The following is a 20,357-nucleotide window of genomic DNA, read 5'->3' on the forward strand; positions in this document are numbered from 1 at the left end:
ATAGTATTATTTATTTGTTGGTATTTGTTGTGGCCATTGCCACATTTTTTAAAGTGTGAAAAGGTGTTGATACAATTTTAAGGATTTCTAACAAGACAATTGAATGTTTCTGTGGAAAGACCATAGTAGACTCAAATTATTATTCAAGTGGTTTATACTGTATACAGTTTAGCATGTAGGGGATCTTTAAAAATCAGCTATTCTACTTATACTTTCCTTTAATTACCAATTGATAAGTTAAAAGTAAAAAATAACAGTAAGTAAATTAACAATAACTCACCAGCTGCCTCCTCTTCCTCCTCAGTTCCCAGCTGTACATGATCTTTCATTTTGGTTGAAGGTAACCTCTGTCTTTTTGATTTGGATGATGTCATTCTGTAAATGGCAGTTTAAAAAGCATGATGTTAGCAATCTAATACTTTCATATATCACATACAAGATAAGAAATGCAAGAAAAACCAAACCCTCTAGGCTTCATGGCCAAATGATCGCATCTCAATATTGAACCCAAATATCTCGATATCCATATGACTATGATTTCATGCAAAGTGCAGCAACAGTGAAAATTACACACACTCTAACACTTATATACATACATACATTTACGTATATATAGTCACCAGTGTTTCCCGCATGAATTTGCTTATGCGAGGCGGTGAGTGGGGGGGGGGGGGGTGTAGAGACAAGTTCTGCCGACTCGCGGAGGAGGGGGGGGGGGGTGTTGCGAGGAGGAGGAGCGGACCGACTCGCGGAGCGGGGGGGGGGGGGGGGGGGCGCGTACCGACTCGTGGAGCGTGGAGGGGGTTGCGAGGAGGAGGAGCGGACTGACTCGCGGAGCGGGGGGGAGGAGACGACAAGTTTTGTGCGGTGCGGTGCGGGGGTTGGTTATCTATGTGTTTTTTCCCTGCTATTCACACACGAGAGCAACAAAAAAAAAAAAACCTGTGTTAACGTCACATTAACATGCATGAGTTCGTTTTTTTTTTTTAATCGCCAAGATAGCGCTGCGGGAAACCCTGTAGTCAGTCCATATTGGGCTTATTAAACTAAACATGTCTTCTTCAGATCATGTTTCTTCAAATAACTAAACTGTCTTTACTCATCAATAAAAGACTCTACTTCTAGATGTCTTGTACTGCTGAACGTAACCGCTGTGAACAAATCATAAACTAACGTCTGATCTGATTCACCGGCTTTCTTACCGTCACCGCTGTTAATGGTGAAGTTAGTTTCAGGTTGGTCAGACATAGTCGTGTAGATTCAGCAGTGTCGAATATCCAACCTGAAACTAACTTCACCATGGTCAGAAGCTTTTATACAGAACAGATAAATGTATTATAATTTTTTCAGCGTGAAAAATGAAATACATGGCGCGGCGGGAGTGCGCAGCAGAGTCTTTACTTTCATATGACACCTTGTTTGTGTGGTTAGCATAATTTTGGTATGCTACATGTTAGCTTACTAGCTTCCTAATGATCGTCTATGCAGCACGCATGTCACGCAGCCCTTTGTACAGTGCAGGGTTTCCCGCAGCGCTATCTTGGCGTGGCGGCCGCCACGCCAAACTCACGCTACCGCCACGCCAACATTCCAAAAAAAAAAAAAAAAAGTGACGTTAACACGCGCTTCCGCGCGTGCGTGAATGGCATGGAAAAAAACACATGGATACCCCCGCTCCCCGAGTCGGTCCGCGGAAAACGTGTGGTCCACCCCCCCGCTCCGCGAGTCGGTCCGTCCCCCACCCCCCCCCCCCCCCCCCCCGCTCCGCGAGTCGGTCCGCCTCGCATAAGCAAATTCCTGCGGGAAACACTGCAGTGGCCGCTCTTACTTAAAAGGTTAATTTATATGGACATTTTCACAAACACAACATTGATACCAATTTCCAAGTGTGATGTTGATATGTGACAACTTGTGCGTGCTAAAAATCAAAGGAAACCATGCTACTTGTAATGTTAGTAGCTAGCTTGATTCGAGATTGCATGGTCGTTCAAAATTTACCGCCCAAAATTAAAATAAATTGACATATCGATGTATAATGCTGTCGACGGTTACAAAACGAACTTATATATAAGAAGTTCAAAACTTACCTTCACTCCAGACAACTTCCACTGCACAATGTCAGGTGCCACTTCAGAGACTGCAGACCTACCGACTGGACTGTCCCGCTCAAAGTGTCAGTTTGAAATTCAAACCTCCAAGGAGGAGGAGGAGGAGCGGACCGACTCGCGTATGGGGCTAAAATAGTAGCTTTAACATTTGCAAATGTGTGTGGAGAGTTGTGTGTCTGTATCTCGATTTGTGCGTGTGCAGTGGGATTTGTAAATGTGTGAGAAGATTTGAGTGTCTGTACAACAATCTGCAAATGTGTAAAACTACTTGTGTGTAATCCGTTTTGCAAATGTGTAAAAAACTCCACAAATCTGTATTCAGATCTGCAAATGTGTACAGAGATTTGCAAATGTGTAAAAAATCCACAAACCTGTATTCAGATCTGCAAATGTGTACAGAGATTTGCAAATGTGTAAAAAATCCACAAATCTGTATTCAGATCTGCAAATGTGTACAGAGATTTGCAAATGTGTAAAAAATCCACAAATCTGTATTCAGATCTGCAAATGTGTACTGAGATTCGCAAATGTGTAGATCAATCTGTAAGCACACACAGAGACACTTGTGTCTGAAGTGTTTTTGCTTCAAGACCCAGAAATACAGACAAATCATTGGTTACAAGTCAAGCGGTTTTTCGGTTGGCTCTCTTTACACACGTGATTTTTGCTACTGTTCTGCCGCGTGAGATGCACAAATGCGTGGAAGGATTTGTATGCGTATCTTTTCGATTTGTGTCCCCTTGCGCAGACTCACAGGCTCAAAGGCTCACATACTGCCCTGAGCGCAGGCTCACAGGCACACAGGCTGCATCTTCCGGCTGTGGGAGGTCACGTGACTTTCAAGGATTTTACCAAAGCGTTTTGCTTCCAGACGGCTGATAAGGCAACTTGTTACAACTATATAACTTTCTCCCTTTAACGGCAAAGGTTTCTTGTTTTAATGAGAGACTTATCTTGCTAAAACCAGATAATTGTCTCATCATAACAACGCAACATACCCCGGCATCAGCTCGCGGGATATTTGAGTGTCATGGAGAAGAGGAGAGACGGAGGGGCGCCTTTTATTTCTTTTTAAAAAGTCGTCATTTGTCGGAGGAATGTATTTCTGCACTGAGGAGTGACAAGGTAAGTCGTGCATATACAGCAAGTCCTCTACTTGAAATTTTATCAATTCGGCAGTTATTTATATTTAACAACTATGCTATGGAAACACAAGTTGCAGCCCTGTAGTACAGTCTCTGGCTCTGTTTACACGGTGAAAACAGGTTTGCGTTGCCTTTGTACTCTCCATTTACACACTACAAGGTTTAACTGTTGCTTAGGGGGGGCTTTCAGCTATAGCTGTGGGTTTATTTACAACAGTTTGCAGCCGAAACAGTCCTCCGCCAGCCGCTGTTTTCTTCTTCTGGGCAATTTGACCCGGAGCTTGAAAAATCACAGCGCTACTAGTGGTGCGTCATGGGAATTACAACCGTTTAAGTACTCTAAACAGGGCCTGTGACTGCAAAAGTACCTATGCCTTTATGTATTTGAATTAAATGTAATTAAAATAAATTTAAATTCGACACTCGTAAGGCTAATTAAAAGTATGTGTATTCTACACAATAAAAGTGAGGCTAGATAAAGCTACATTTATCCATATTTTATTGTGTCAAAACAAAGTGATGAATACAGAGCTTTCTAATGTGACTATTCACAAGCCAGTAAAGGACAGCTATTTATATCAGATCCATTAATAAACCCAGTCAACTACTGCTTTATGCTTTAATAAGGAGAAAAGCAAAAACTGATAATCGATTATTATTGCTGCAAATTCAAAAGTTAATATCAGAATTTATCAATAAAAGCACCTGGCAGGAAGGCACAACTGTTCTCAGTTTATTAGTTGTTGCATTTGTTTTTTCTGATGTCTTTTTAAACTTACTCAGAAAAGAAAACGGATCTTAATCAACAACATTGTTGCATTGCAGTCTAGGTTTGAGCAATATTAAACATTGATCCAGTCTAACCTTTAATCACAATTTTAAACAGTAGCTATTCTCCTTCTGATGGGAATTTGATCTATTTTGCAGTTATTATTTCTAGTTAACAGCTATGCTCTGGATACAATGGCAGCCCTGTAGTACAGTCTCTGGCTCTGTTTACACGGTGAAAACAGGTTTGCGTTGCCTTTGTACTCTCCATTTACACACTACAAGGTTTAACTGTTGCTTAGGGGGGGCTTTCAGCTATAGCTGTGGGTTTATTTACAACAGTTTGCAGCCGAAACAGTCCTCCGCCAGCCGCTGTTTTCTTCTTCTGGGCAATTTGACCCGGAGCTTCAAAAATCACAGCGCTACTAGTGGTGCGTTATGGGAATTACACCGTTTAAGTACTCTGTAAACAGGGCCTGTGACTGCAAAAGTTCTTCATGTATGTTAATGAGATAGGCTGACATACATACGGATAAGCAGCTTAATTTTTTTAAAACATGTCATGCATATAATCATAAATTCTGCTGTAAAGATTAATAATCATGTGCTTAAAATAGTCTTTTTAGTTTATTTCTTTTTTATATTAACCATAATTTCATTGTGCTTGTAGACATATCAGCTATAGCAAGCATGGATGAGAGCTTGGTCATCTATATTCCCACCTATGCTGACAGAATTGCCACCCAGAGATTTTGCTCCGAGTACCAAGGAAAAGGTGAAAGAGGTGTCCTTCGACAGACATTGCTTGAAAAACTCTTTTCATGGAAATCTTCATGGAAAAAGTCCAATTTGATCTAAAATGTTTTTGGTTTCAGGTAATACCACTATGTAATATATTTCAAAAGAAAGTTTACCATTTGACTCAAAATGGTCATGTTTTCAGGAACATATGGAAGTGAGCCACAATAGAGTCAGTTAGCTTTTCTTTTTGCTGACAAAGATATAGAGCAAAAATACTGATTAAAATGATGACTCCAACATTGTGAAATACAAGTTTTGAAGTCAAATTATTGCTGTTGCTATGAAGCTTCTTTAAGGTAAAAATTCTGAAGCATGTGTTTAAACTGTACTTATTTTCCTTTTCTTTCCATAGGGCATTATGTTTTTTATATTCTTCAAAGTTGATTGTAAAATTGATAAATGCTTTGAGCGCAATAGTGCCCAGAATTCTAACAAAGACTTTTGTCTGTTGTATGTAAAAGGATTTTCTCATGTTCAATTTTGAGATCCATGTATTCATCTTTTTAATACTCATAGATTATGTTCTAGTTTGGTCATCTTCTGGAGGTAGAAAACTTCCTTTCAAAAGGATCTTTCAGAGCACTTGTTAAAGGTACTTTTAATGTATGTTCTTCTGTGAGTTGATGTAACATTGCAGTATAATGTTATGTTTCTAAGGAAAGAATGAGTTGGTTTGATCACAAACCATAACACTTCATTTTGTAATGGGTTTTTACCAAAGATTCATTAAAGGTTTTCATATATCATTCGACCATATCGTCATTGTCAAACAGTACATAACTTGGGTCTCAGTGTTCAGTAACAGAGAACTATAAGTCTTGCTGTTATAAATATAAAAAGTATGTCTTGAATATGAGGAGCAGTGGTGGGGTTTACAGAACATGTCATTTAAACATTTTGTGTCCTGCATGATAAATCACAAGGCAAATGTGAAGTTAGATTTCTTGTTATTGTCCTAATATATGTAGCAGCATATATTTACTGTCAAACACAACAAGAATCACAGAAAATATAAAACCTAGCAGCAAAATTCAAAAAGTTATGTACGTCATGATGAAACCTTTAAGTACATGGGAATCGAAGAAAACAGAGGTCTGTTTTTTTCCCCTCCATCTGTATTTCTTTGACTGCCTGTCCTTTATGGGTTGTGGGGTCTGCAGCTGCCTATTTCTGACTGTGTGGGAAAGTGACAGGTTCATTCTGAACAGGCTCACAAGGTCATTTGCTCCACAAACTCTTTTTTTTACAAGAAAATATCACACGTGTCACAGGTTTGTGCGTATATTAGCTCTTAAAAATAAGCATAACTCAATTGTTTCATCATGTGTGGACGGTGCATGAAGAAAGTTCTCTGTCATCAGAAGGTATGATCCTTCGAACTGTCTCATCACGTGTGAACGGTCCTCTGAAGATGTTGGACTGTGCAAGTTCCCGCCGCTTGCTCAGAAACCTGTATGAGATTGTCTTGTTCACCAAAAAGCCGTGGAACGGTATACATCATGTAGGACCGGCAACTTGGAGCAATAGTATCTCTAATCTTACGAATTATGTTCCATAAGTGAACCACTTTAAGAGTTCTTCCTGAAAGACAAGAAAATAAACAAGTTCTTAAAGTACATACTCCATATTTAAAAGCATATATCATATAGTATTTATCTTTTACATTCAAACATACCTCAGTGATATTTAAACAGGTGAGCAGAATTGGCTGCTTATCCAAGAAGTCACCAGTAAAGTAATCTGTATTCTTCAGTTTTTGAAAAAGGTTCATCCAGTACTGGCTGTTGATGTGCTGGCTGTGGGTGCTGGATCCCACAATGAAGTAGTTTTCAGGATAGCTGTCATCAAGACGCAAACATCTTTGAATGTCTTTCATTGTACCATTCTCTGTCTCCATGTCGATATGAATTCTGGCTGTGGTACCCCCTCTTTTCTCAACCTCTGAAACAAAATATCCAGTAGTAACTTTTGGACAGCACCATCCATGTATTCAGCTTTAGAGATGCCAACCTGTAAACACAGCAGAGATTTTGTTATCGTTCTTTCAAGTTTTTTATTTTAAACAAAAGGTAAAAATAACAATTAATTTACTCTTTCTAAAAATTGAGCGCGTTAGTTCTGCTAAATGTGAGAAGCTAAATATTCCAAATTCAAAGTTTTCAAGTATTTAAATTGTGTGTCAGATCAAATGCACAGGCATTCTAAGATGCAAAAGAGAACATTCATGATTTTCTGGCTGTATTTTTAATGTAGCTATCTTAATCCTGGTCCTCCTTAATGTTTTTGTTCATGGGAATTTTAAAAAGTACTTTTACAAAATTCCCATCAGAAGGAGAATAGCTACTGTTTAAAATTGTGATTAAAGGTTAGACTGGATCAATGTTTAATTGCTCAAACCTACACACATGTGTGTACAGCGTCTTTTTTTTTTTTTTTCTGTGTGTGGCGAGTGGGGCACAAGGGAGGGATGGGGTGAATGAGTTTTTTTTTTTTTTTTTTTTTTTTTTTTTTTTCCAGGTATGGGTGTGGTCCGCTCCCTCTCCCAAGAACATCTCAAGTCTCCGATAGGTGCGGAGCCCATCCCCCCACGTCCTGCCCTCCTCCACTTCGTTGGCGGGCGCCTTGGCCCCCTGGCGCATTGGTTGGCTTTGGGTTTGGGGCGGGTTCCCGGGCGTGCGCCGGCCCACTCCTGGCGGCCTCTTCGCGGGGCCTGGCCCCCCGGGGGGGGCCGGGGCCCTCGTCGCGGGGGCGGGGCGCCCCTGGGGCCTCTGGCCCTCAGGGCCCATGGCCGGGACCACTTCAGCAGGGCTGGCTGCCGGCGGAGCCCACGGGCTCGTCCCCGCGGCTCTTGAGGGCGTCGGCATTGCGGTGGCTGGGGGATTTCCTCGGGGTCGTCTCTGCTCCTTCCTTGGGGGGGGGGGGGGGGTTGCAGATATCCTGTGTCGGCCCCTCCTGGGCGACCTGCTTTAGGGACCCCTTTGGGAGTCCGGGGTTACGGGTCCCCTGACGCCTGCCTCTGTGCTCGGGGAAGGTGGGTCTTTGGTTCTCCACAATCACTATCAAGCTATTTCTGGATAATCTTCACCTACACTAGTGCACTTTCACATCTCCCATAGGTGCTGGGTCCCAGGTATTAAGTGTTCACTTATATACAGTAATCTTATAATTTATTTATTTATTTATTTATGTTTTTTCACTTTCTTTTTTCAAATATCACATTACACATGTCAGCTTACATAATAATATATATGATTTAGCAATGGCATCTAGGTGTTATTCGAGTGTATCTGTTGCTTTATGTCTGTTGGTTGTGCTGTTCTTTTTGTGTCTCTTTCCAGGTGATGGAGCAGACAGAGGACGTTTTATCATTCTCTTCCTTTTATCTCCTCTTTCTTTCACCTCTACTCTTTTTTTTTTTTCTTTTCTTTCACTTTTTGTTCTTCCTTTACTCTCCCATTGTCATGTCCATATAATTTGAAATTCTCTTGCAGGAATCATAATAAAGCTATTTACAAGCATAAATCAAGTGGAGCACTATGGCGAAAGCTGTTTGCTCCACTTGTAAAAGCAAAATCTGTCGAGCTCTATCTGGCATTGAGATATCAATTCCTATTGCCATAGTGCTAGACAGGACACTGGGAAAAAAAAAAAAAAAAAAAAAAAAAAAATTGCTCAAACCTAGACTGCAATGCAACAATGTTGTTGATTAAGATTTGTTTTCTTTTCTGAGTAAGTTTAAAAAGACATCAGAAAAAACAAATGCAACAACTAATAAACTGAGAACAGTTGTGCCTTCCTGCCAGGTGCTTTTATTGATAAATTCTGATATTAACTTTTGAATTTGCAGCAATAATAATCGATTATCAGTTTTTGCTTTTCTCCTTATTAAAGCATAAAGCAGTAGTTGACTGGGTTTATTAATGGATCTGATATAAATAGCTGTCCTTTACTGGCTTGTGAATAGTCACATTAGAAAGCTCTGTATTCATCACTTTGTTTTGACACAATAAAATATGGATAAATGTAGCTTTATCTAGCCTCACTTTTATTGTGTAGAATACACATACTTTTAATTAGCCTTACGAGTGTCGAATTAAAATTTATTTTAATTACATTTAATTCAAATACATAAAGGCATAGGTACTTTTGCAGTCACAGGCCCTGTTTAGAGTACTTAAACGGTGTAATTCCCATGACGCACCACTAGTAGCGCTGTGATTTTTGAAGCTCCGGGTCAAATTGCCCAGAAGAAGAAAACAGCGGCTGGCGGAGGACTGTTTCGGCTGCAAATTGTTGTAAATAAACCCACAGCTATAGCTGAAAGCCCCCCCTAAGCAACAGTTAAACCTTGTAGTGTGTAAATGGAGAGTACAAAGGCAACGCAAACCTGTTTTCACCGTGTAAACGGAGCCAGAGACTGTACTACAGGGCTGCAACTTGTGTTTCCATAGCATAGTTGTTAAATATAAATAACTGCCGAATTGATAAAATTTCAAGTAGAGGACTTGCTGTATATGCACGACTTACCTTGTCACTCCTCAGTGCAGAAATACATTCCTCCGACAAATGACGACTTTTTAAAAAGAAATAAAAGGCGCCCCTCCGTCTCTCCTCTTCTCCATGACACTCAAATATCCCGCGAGCTGATGCCGGGGTATGTTGCGTTGTTATGATGAGACAATTATCTGGTTTTAGCAAGATAAGTCTCTCATTAAAACAAGAAACCTTTGCCGTTAAAGGGAGAAAGTTATATAGTTGTAACAAGTTGCCTTATCAGCCGTCTGGAAACAAAACGCTTTGGTAAAATCCTTGAAAGTCACGTGACCTCCCACAGCCGGAAGAGGCAGCCTGTGTGCCTGTGAGCCTGCGCTCAGGGCAGTATGTGAGCCTTTGAGCCTGTGAGTCTGCGCAAGGGGACACAAATCGAAAAGATACGCATACAAATCCTTCCACGCATTTGTGCATCTCACGCGGCAGAACAGTAGCAAAAATCACGTGTGTAAAGAGAGCCAACCGAAAAACCGCTTGACTTGTAACCAATGATTTGTCTGTATTTCTGGGTCTTGAAGCAAAACCACTTCAGACACAAGTGTCTCTGTGTGTGCTTACAGATTGATCTACACATTTGCGAATCTCAGTACACATTTGCAGATCTGAATACAGATTTGTGGATTTTTTACACATTTGCAAATCTCTGTACACATTTGCAGATCTGAATACAGGTTTGTGGATTTTTTACACATTTGCAAATCTCTGTACACATTTGCAGATCTGAATACAGATTTGTGGATTTTTTACACATTTGCAAAACGGATTACACACAAATAGTTTTACACATTTGCAGATTGTTGTACAGACACTCAAATCTTCTCACACATTTACAAATCCCACTGCACACGCACAAATCGAGATACAGACACACAACTCTCCACACACATTTGCAAATATTAAAGCTACTATTTTAGCCCCATAATCTTTCTCCAGAGTATTGGGGAAATGTGCTGCAAAGACAATGCCTGGCATAGATGACAAATCTAGGTAAACAACTTTGCCTAGAATATGATCAACTGGAACAACAGTCACATTGATAGCTTCTAGGAGAGAACAAATAAGGGCTTAAGATTGTTGAGAACTTTCATCACATGTAAAGTATCTCGTAAATTTTTTGGCAGAAACAATTACACAAGAACAACCTACATCTCAGATCAACAACACACCTGAGCTTTGCTCACCAATCTTCTCCATCTGTAAGTAACACAAAGAGACAAACTGAGACGACATTTTCAAATTTAAGCCCATATCTTATTGTATTGTGTGACTCGCACTTGCAGATAATTTAGCTACAAACAGTGGCAATCAATCAAGCTCACAATGGCTAACTCACATTTCCATCATTTCTATTTTTAACTAATCCTTTCAGTAATTTTCAAGCATATATATATATATTAGGGCTGGGCAAGTTAACGCGTTAATTTCGCGTTAACTCATTAGACTATTAACGGCGATATTTTCTTTAACGCGCGTTAACGCATGTTGCTCACATGCTTTTATTTTGTGAAGGTCTTTTGCTGCGGTGTAGGGGTTTGAATCAGAACACTAGGTGGCGATAATGCACCAATAACCTCGCTGTCAGCCCAGCCTCAGATTCAAAGAGTAAGAAAGGTGCTGGCCGGAAAAAAACACAGCTGACATGCGGAAGGCGGTGTTTCCCGCAGGTACCGCGAGCGAGCTTAGGCGAGGCGAGGCGGTGAGTTGGCGGCCGGAACAAGTTTTGTGCGGAGCGGAGCGGGGGGGGTCTGCATCGACGCCGTCGGTGAAGTCGCTTCTCGTTTCAAAGTATCCATGTATTTTTGCCTGTTTTCCCCCGGCCATTCACTATTTGCACGCGAGAAAACAACAAAAACACACGTGTTAACGTCAAATAAACATGCAAGCATATCGAGTTAGCAAGCATTTCAGTTTAAAGTTCTTCCAGCATCGAATATGACAGAAACAAGTTAGTTGTAACCACTGCCAAGTTAAACTTTGGTATTGAACATAAAATGGTAATGCTGCTCCCTGCTGTTACCTCAGAAATTGCCTGTTTTTGGTAGATTTTTTCCCCATAAAGAGAATTCCCTGTCAGTGGCAATAAGCTTTAATTTATTATTATTGCTATTTTTTGTTTTACATGTTTAAGTTGAGCTTTACACTAAATATGTGTTACTGATAAGTGCTACAAATGTTACAACACTTTTGTTCATATGGCAGCAGAACATTAAAATAAAAGTGCTCTTTACACTACTTTTGAATTCATTCTTGGAGTTTGTAAATACAATACGATTAATCAGTGCGATTAATCGCGATTAAATATTTTAATCGTTGCCAAGCCCTAATATATATATATGGTTTCCCGCAGCGCTATCTTGGCGAGGCGGCCGCCTCGCCAAACTCAGGCTACCGCCTCGCCAACGTTCCAAAAAAAAAAAAAAAACGAACTAATGTGACGTTAACGCGCGTTTTTTTGTTGTTGCTTTCGCGCGTGCGTGAATGGCAGGGAAAAAACACATGGATACCCCCGCACAAAACTTGTCGTCTCCTCCACCCCCGCTCCGCGAGTATGGGGCTAAAATAGTAGCTTTAACATTTACAAATGTGTGTGGAGAGTTGTGTGTCTGTATCTCGATTTGTGCGTGTGCAGTGGGATTTGTAAATGTGTGAGAAGATTTGAGTGTCTGTACAACAATCTGCAAATGTGTAAAACTACTTGTGTGTAATTCGTTTTGCAAATGTGTAAAAAATCCACAAATCTGTATTCAGATCTGCAAATGTGTACAAAATCCACAAATCTGTATTCAGATCTGCAAATGTGTACAAAATCCACAAATCTGTATTCAGATCTGCAAATGTGTACAGAGATTTGCAAATGTGTAAAAAAATCCACAAATCTGTATTCAGATCTGCAAATGTGTACAGAGATTCGCAAATGTGTAGATCAATCTGTAAGCACACACAGAGACACTTGTGTCTGAAGTGTTTTTGCTTCAAGACCCAGAAATACAGACAAATCATTGGTTACAAGTCAAGCGGTTTTTCGGTTGGCTCTCTTTACACACGTGATTTTTGCTACTGTTCTGCCGCGTGAGATGCACAAATGCGTGGAAGGATTTGTATGCGTATCTTTTCGATTTGTGTCCCCTTGCGCAGACTCACAGGCTCAAAGGCTCACATACTGCCCTGAGCGCAGGCTCACAGGCACACAGGCTGCCTCTTCCGGCTGTGGGAGGTCACGTGACTTTCAAGGATTTTACCAAAGCGTTTTGTTTCCAGACGGCTGATAAGGCAACTTGTTATAACTATATAACTTTCTCCCTTTAACGGCAAAGGTTTCTTGTTTTAATGAGAGACTTATCTTGCTAAAACCAGATAATTGTCTCATCATAACAACGCAACATACCCCGGCATCAGCTCGCGGGATATTTGAGTGTCATGGAGAAGAGGAGAGACGGAGGGGCGCCTTTTATTTCTTTTTAAAAAGTCGTCATTTGTCGGAGGAATGTATTTCTGCACTGAGGAGTGACAAGGTAAGTCGTGCATATACAGTAAGTCCTCTACTTGAAATTTTATCAATTCGGCAGTTATTTATATTTAACAACTATGCTATGGAAACACAAGTTGCATTACTGTAGTACAGTCTCTGGCTCTGTTTACACGGTGAAAACAGGTTTGCGTTGCCTTTGTACTCTCCATTTACACACTACAAGGTTTAACTGTTGCTTAGGGGGGGCTTTCAGCTATAGCTGTGGGTTTATTTACAACAGTTTGCAGCCGAAACAGTCCTCCGCCAGCCGCTGTTTTCTTCTTCTGAGCAATTTGACCCGGAGCTTCAAAAATCACAGCGCTACTAGTGGTGCGTCATGGGAATTACACCGTTTAAGTACTCTGTAAACAGGGCCTGTGACTGCTAATGTATCTATGCCTTTATGTATTTGAATTAAATGTAATTAAAATAAATTTTAATTCGACACTCGTAAGGCTAATTAAAAGTATGTGTATTCTACACAATAAAAGTGAGGCTAGATAAAGCTACATTTATCCATATTTTATTGTGTCAAAACAAAGTGATGAATACAGAGCTTTCTAATGTGACTATTCACAAGCCAGTAAAGGACAGCTATTTATATCAGATCCATTAATAAACCCAGTCAACTACTGCTTTATGCTTTAATAAGGAGAAAAGCAAAAACTGATAATCGATTATTATTGCTGCAAATTCAAAAGTTAATATCAGAATTTATCAATAAAAGCACCTGGCAGCAAGGCACAACTGTTCTCAGTTTATTAGTTGTTGCATTTGTTTTTTCTGATGTCTTTTTAAACTTACTCAGAAAAGAAAACAAATCTTAATCAACAACATTGTTGCATTGTAGTCTAGGTTTGAGCAATTAAACATTGATCCAGTCTAACATTTAATCACAATTTTAAACAGTAGCTATTCTTCTTCTGATGGGAATTCTGTAAAAGTACTTTTTAAAATTCCCATAAACAAAAACATTTAGGTAGGAGGACCAGGATTAAGATAGCTACATTAAAAATACAGCCAGAAAATCATGAATGTTCTCTTTTGCATCTTAGAATGCCTGTGCATTTGATCTGACACAAAATTTAAATACTTGAAAATTTTGAATTTGGAATATTTAGATTCTCACATTTAGCAGAACTAACGTGCTCAATTTTTAGAAAGAATACATTGTTATTTTTACCTTTTGTTTAAAATAAAAAACTTGAAAGAACGATAACAAAGTCTCTGCTGTGTTTACAGGTTGGCATCTCTAAAGCTGAATACATGGATGGTGCTGTCCAAAAGTTACTGCTGGATATTTTCTTCCAGCAGTAACAGAGGGGGTACCACAGCCAGAATTCATATCGACATGGAGACAGAGAATGGTACAATGAAAGACATTCAAAGATTTTTGCGTCTTGATGACAGCTATCCTGAAAACTACTTAATTGTGGGATCCAGCACCCACAGCCAGCACATCAACAGCTGGTGGGATTTCTTAAGGAAACGTTGTGCACAGTACTGGATGAACCTTTTTCAAAAACTGAAGAATACAGATTACTTTACTGGTGACTTCTTGGATAAGCAGCCAATTCTGCTCACCTGTTTAAATATCACTGAGGTATGTTTGAATGTAAAAGATAAATACTATATGATATATGCTTTTAAATATGGAGTATGTACTTTAAGAACTTGTTTATTTTCTTGTCTTTCAGGAAGAACTCTTAAAGTGGTTCACTTATGGAACATAATTCGTAAGATTAGAGATACTATTGCTCCAAGTTGCCGGTCCTACATGATGTATACCGTTCCACGGCTTTTTGGTGAACAAGACAATCTCATACAGGTTTCTGAGCAAGCGGCGGGAACTTGCACAGTCCAACATCTTCAGAGGACCGTTCACACGTGATGAGACAGTTCGAAGGATCATACCTTCTGATGACAGAGAACTTTCTTCATGCACCGTCCACACATGATGAAACAATTGAGTTATGCTTATTTTTAAGAGCTAATATACGCACAAACCTGTGACACGTGTGATATTTTCTTGTAAAAAAAAGAGTTTGTGGAGCAAATGACCTTGTGAGCCTGTTCAGAATGAACCTGTCACTTTCCCACACAGTCAGAAATAGGCAGCTGCAGACCCCACAACCCATAAAGGACAGGCAGTCAAAGAAATACAGATGGAGGGGAAAAAAAACAGACCTCTGTTTTCTTCGATTCCCATGTACTTAAAGGTTTCATCATGACGTACATAACTTTTTGAATTTTGCTGCTAGGTTTTATATTTTCTGTGATTCTTGTTGTGTTTGACAGTAAATATATGCTGCTACATATATTAGGACAATAACAAGAAATCTAACTTCACATTTGCCTTGTGATTTATCATGCAGGACACAAAATGTTTAAATGACATGTTCTGTAAACCCCACCACTGCTCCTCATATTCAAGACATACTTTTTATATTTATAACAGCAAGACTTATAGTTCTCTGTTACTGAACACTGAGACCCAAGTTATGTACTGTTTGACAATGACGATATGGTTGAATGATATATGAAAACCTTTAATGAATCTTTGGTAAAAACCCATTACAAAATGAAGTGTTATGGTTTGTGATCAAACCAACTCATTCTTTCCTTAGAAACATAACATTATACTGCAATGTTACATCAACTCACAGAAGAACATACATTAAAAGTACCTTTAACAAGTGCTCTGAAAGATCCTTTTGAAAGGAAGTTTTCTACCTCCAGAAGATGACCAAACTAGAACATAATCTATGAGTATTAAAAAGATGAATACATGGATCTCAAAATTGAACATGAGAAAATCCTTTTACATACAACAGACAAAAGTCTTTGTTAGAATTCTGGGCACTATTGCGCTCAAAGCATTTATCAATTTTACAATCAACTTTGAAGAATATAAAAAACATAATGCCCTATGGAAAGAAAAGGAAAATAAGTACAGTTTAAACACATGCTTCAGAATTTTTACCTTAAAGAAGCTTCATAGCAACAGCAATAATTTGACTTCAAAACTTGTATTTCACAATGTTGGAGTCATCATTTTAATCAGTATTTTTGCTCTATATCTTTGTCAGCAAAAAGAAAAGCTAACTGACTCTATTGTGGCTCACTTCCATATGTTCCTGAAAACATGACCATTTTGAGTCAAATGGTAAACTTTCTTTTGAAATATATTACATAGTGGTATTACCTGAAACCAAAAACATTTTAGATCAAATTGGACTTTTTCCATGAAGATTTCCATGAAAAGAGTTTTTCAAGCAATGTCTGTCGAAGGACACCTCTTTCACCTTTTCCTTGGTACTCGGAGCAAAATCTCTGGGTGGCAATTCTGTCAGCATAGGTGGGAATATAGATGACCAAGCTCTCATCCATGCTTGCTATAGCTGATATGTCTACAAGCACAATGAAATTATGGTTAATATAAAAAAGAAATAAACTAAAAAGACTATTTTAAGCACATGATTATTAATCTTTACAGCAGAATTTATGATTATATGCATGACATGTTTTAAAAAAATTAAGCTGCTTATCCGTATGTATGTCAGCCTATCTCATTAACATACATGAAGAACTTTTGCAGTCACAGGCCCTGTTTACAGAGTACTTAAACGGTGTAATTCCCATAACGCACCACTAGTAGCGCTGTGATTTTTGAAGCTCCGGGTCAAATTGCCCAGAAGAAGAAAACAGCGGCTGGCGGAGGACTGTTTCGGCTGCAAACTGTTGTAAATAAACCCACAGCTATAGCTGAAAGCCCCCCCTAAGCAACAGTTAAACCTTGTAGTGTGTAAATGGAGAGTACAAAGGCAACGCAAACCTGTTTTCACCGTGTAAACAGAGCCAGAGACTGTACTACAGGGCTGCCATTGTATCCAGAGCATAGCTGTTAACTAGAAATAATAACTGCAAAATAGATCAAATTCCCATCAGAAGGAGAATAGCTACTGTTTAAAATTGTGATTAAAGGTTAGACTGGATCAATGTTTAATATTGCTCAAACCTAGACTGCAATGCAACAATGTTGTTGATTAAGATCCGTTTTCTTTTCTGAGTAAGTTTAAAAAGACATCAGAAAAAACAAATGCAACAACTAATAAACTGAGAACAGTTGTGCCTTCCTGCCAGGTGCTTTTATTGATAAATTCTGATATTAACTTTTGAATTTGCAGCAATAATAATCGATTATCAGTTTTTGCTTTTCTCCTTATTAAAGCATAAAGCAGTAGTTGACTGGGTTTATTAATGGATCTGATATAAATAGCTGTCCTTTACTGGCTTGTGAATAGTCACATTAGAAAGCTCTGTATTCATCACTTTGTTTTGACACAATAAAATATGGATAAATGTAGCTTTATCTAGCCTCACTTTTATTGTGTAGAATACACATACTTTTAATTAGCCTTACGAGTGTCGAATTTAAATTTATTTTAATTACATTTAATTCAAATACATAAAGGCATAGGTACTTTTGCAGTCACAGGCCCTGTTTAGAGTACTTAAACGGTGTAATTCCCATGACGCACCACTAGTAGCGCTGTGATTTTTCAAGCTCCGGGTCAAATTGCCCAGAAGAAGAAAACAGCGGCTGGCGGAGGACTGTTTCGGCTGCAAACTGTTGTAAATAAACCCACAGCTATAGCTGAAAGCCCCCCCTAAGCAACAGTTAAACCTTGTAGTGTGTAAATGGAGAGTACAAAGGCAACGCAAACCTGTTTTCACCGTGTAAACAGAGCCAGAGACTGTACTACAGGGCTGCAACTTGTGTTTCCATAGCATAGTTGTTAAATATAAATAACTGCCGAATTGATAAAATTTCAAGTAGAGGACTTGCTGTATATGCACGACTTACCTTGTCACTCCTCAGTGCAGAAATACATTCCTCCGACAAATGACGACTTTTTAAAAAGAAATAAAAGGCGCCCCTCCGTCTCTCCTCTTCTCCATGACACTCAAATATCCCGCGAGCTGATGCCGGGGTATGTTGCGTTGTTATGATGAGACAATTATCTGGTTTTAGCAAGATAAGTCTCTCATTAAAACAAGAAACCTTTGCCGTTAAAGGGAGAAAGTTATATGGTTGTAACAAGTTGCCTTATCAGCCGTCTGGAAACAAAACGCTTTGGTAAAATCCTTGAAAGTCACGTGACCTCCCACAGCCGGAAGAGGCAGCCTGTGTGCCTGTGAGCCTGCGCTCAGGGCAGTATGTGAGCCTTTGAGCCTGTGAGTCTGCGCAAGGGGACACAAATCGAAAAGATACGCATACAAATCCTTCCACGCATTTGTGCATCTCACGCGGCAGAACAGTAGCAAAAATCACGTGTGTAAAGAGAGCCAACCGAAAAACCGCTTGACTTGTAACCAATGATTTGTCTGTATTTCTGGGTCTTGAAGCAAAAACACTTCAGACACAAGTGTCTCTGTGTGTGCTTACAGATTGATCTACACATTTGCGAATCTCAGTACACATTTGCAGATCTGAATACAGGTTTGTGGATTTTTTACACATTTGCAAATCTCTGTACACATTTGCAGATCTGAATACAGATTTGTGGATTTTTTACACATTTGCAAAACGGATTACACACAAGTAGTTTTACACATTTGCAGATTGTTGTACAGACACTCAAATCTTCTCACACATTTACAAATCCCACTGCACACGCACAAATCGAGATACAGACACACAACTCTCCACACACATTTGCAAATGTTAAAGCTACTATTTTAGCCCCATAAAAGATTAGGAATGGAATCTGATCACAACTGTAAACACTGAACAAATTATTTGAAATATAGTTCATTCTCACTGTATGTGCACTGAGGATTCAACCACATTTTTTTTTCTTTTTTCTGTATGATTTCTGTACAGTACTTACATGCATCCTTAATATATTTGCATTAATCTCTAAAGATAATACTGAAGCGGTTGGTTGTCTAGTTATGTTGACGTTTATCATTTTATTAATAAATTAGAAAACTTGGAATTTAAAAGTGCATTATTTTCTGTCTTGTTTTCTTGTAAGTTACAAGGTAAGGAACTTACAGTAATATAATACAATAATTACAATGCAGAATTTGAAATGTAGTAAAACTAGTCCAGTAAAATCAAAATACTCATGCAATAACTCTATTTATGAGATTTCATGAAGCTTCTCTTATACATGTTCGGGAGACTTAAATGAGACTTATTTAATATCATTTAGAGATCTCTTCTTTTGATCAGAGTAAGACACACTCTGGTTGTTTATTCTGAGGTCACTATGAGAAAACTGAGACATATTTGAGAAGAATAATGAGATCTTGGGAGTCGTAGCTGAGTTTTCTTTGAGCTCTTTCTTTGATCTCATGGTCTCATGTTTAGGAGGCTGAAATTAGACATATTTCAGATCATATAGAGATCTCTTGTTTTGATCAAACATGAGATTATATGTGATTGTTTCTCCTGAGTTGAATTTGAGAAGCAGGAGAAAAAACCTTTGGTCTCACCTTAGTATCAAAAATAGCTCATTTGTGTCTAGGAGAAATGAAAGAAACAACAATGAGATCTCTTCTTGGATTTTGCTTTCCTATGGGCAGAGTCTGTAAGAGATTGGAGTTGATGAAGAAATAAAACTGAAATGTTTGCTGAAATGTAGAAGAAAGAGACCTACGGCCCTGCAAGGATAAGTGGGTATAGATAATCGATGGATAGATAGAAATCTCTCTGTAGAGCTGCAGATCTGAGTTACAGCAGCAGCTAACCCTGGTACAGCAAGTTAAAGGTTTGGCTTAAGTAACAGCTTTATTGAGAAAAAAATAATATGTAAAAAACTGAATAATCATGAAAAAAAGAGGAAACTTTTACAAAGATAGTACAAACAAAATGTTGTAATATTTACAGACTATAAAATGCTCTAATGTGACCTGTGGCCCCTGAACTCTTCTCCATCTTCTCCTCAGGTTCAGGTCTTTTCTAACAGTCCAGGTGGCGTAACAGGTTCACCTTTATTATCAGGAGGTGATCTGGTGTGAGGACTTCTGGATCTTCTGGATCATCAGAGACCTGAGTAATGGGTCATTAAAGATGGCTGCAGCCTCACAGAAACAGTCAGCAATGCTTCTTCATCCACAACCTGCTGTTTTAAACTCAGGTGAGTTCACTTCTGACTGAGCCAATCAGGAGCTCCCAGATGCCACCTTGATGTCAGGCTGCAGGTGGATTAAAATGCCAGTTTATGCCATCCTGGACCAAAGTTTGGTGGATTTTGTCCCGGTTCAAAGCAGCCAGACTTTCTTTCAGTTTTGTTAGCTCCATAAATTGGTGCCATAATCTGACCAGATGGAGGAGACTGGACCACGTCTACAGATGAATCTTCTGATTGCATTAATCCAGGAATCAGCATCAAGAGTAAAAGCCTCTAAATGAGCAGTACGGCTGGTCGGTCTGTAAATATCCTCCATACCTGTTGACTAGACTTC

General features: G+C 39.1%; 1 protein-coding gene and 3 long non-coding RNA genes across 4 annotated transcripts in view; 2 read left to right on the forward strand and 2 right to left on the reverse strand.

Moving 5' to 3' along the window:
• The window catches only part of LOC118563792 (germinal-center associated nuclear protein-like), a 112,266-nt gene that overhangs the window by 17,924 nt on the left and 73,985 nt on the right, over positions 1-20,357 (forward strand). The window lies entirely within an intron of this gene.
• The window catches only part of LOC118563801, a 55,429-nt gene that overhangs the window by 10,338 nt on the left and 24,734 nt on the right, over positions 1-20,357 (reverse strand). The window lies entirely within an intron of this gene.
• Positions 6,311-9,387, reverse strand: LOC118563797. The gene is made up of 3 exons (XR_004931442.1): positions 9,350-9,387; positions 6,498-6,832; positions 6,311-6,403 (listed from the first exon to the last, which is right to left on the reverse strand). It is a non-coding gene; the product is annotated as an uncharacterized LOC118563797 (long non-coding RNA).
• LOC118563795 lies at positions 12,844-14,671 on the forward strand. Its single transcript, XR_004931437.1, has 3 exons — positions 12,844-12,885; positions 14,124-14,484; positions 14,579-14,671. It is a non-coding gene; the product is annotated as an uncharacterized LOC118563795 (long non-coding RNA).

The sequence above is a fragment of the Fundulus heteroclitus genome, chromosome 7 (genome assembly GCF_011125445.2).
Source record: "Fundulus heteroclitus isolate FHET01 chromosome 7, MU-UCD_Fhet_4.1, whole genome shotgun sequence".
In the NCBI taxonomy this organism is placed as follows: domain Eukaryota; kingdom Metazoa; phylum Chordata; class Actinopteri; order Cyprinodontiformes; family Fundulidae; genus Fundulus; species Fundulus heteroclitus.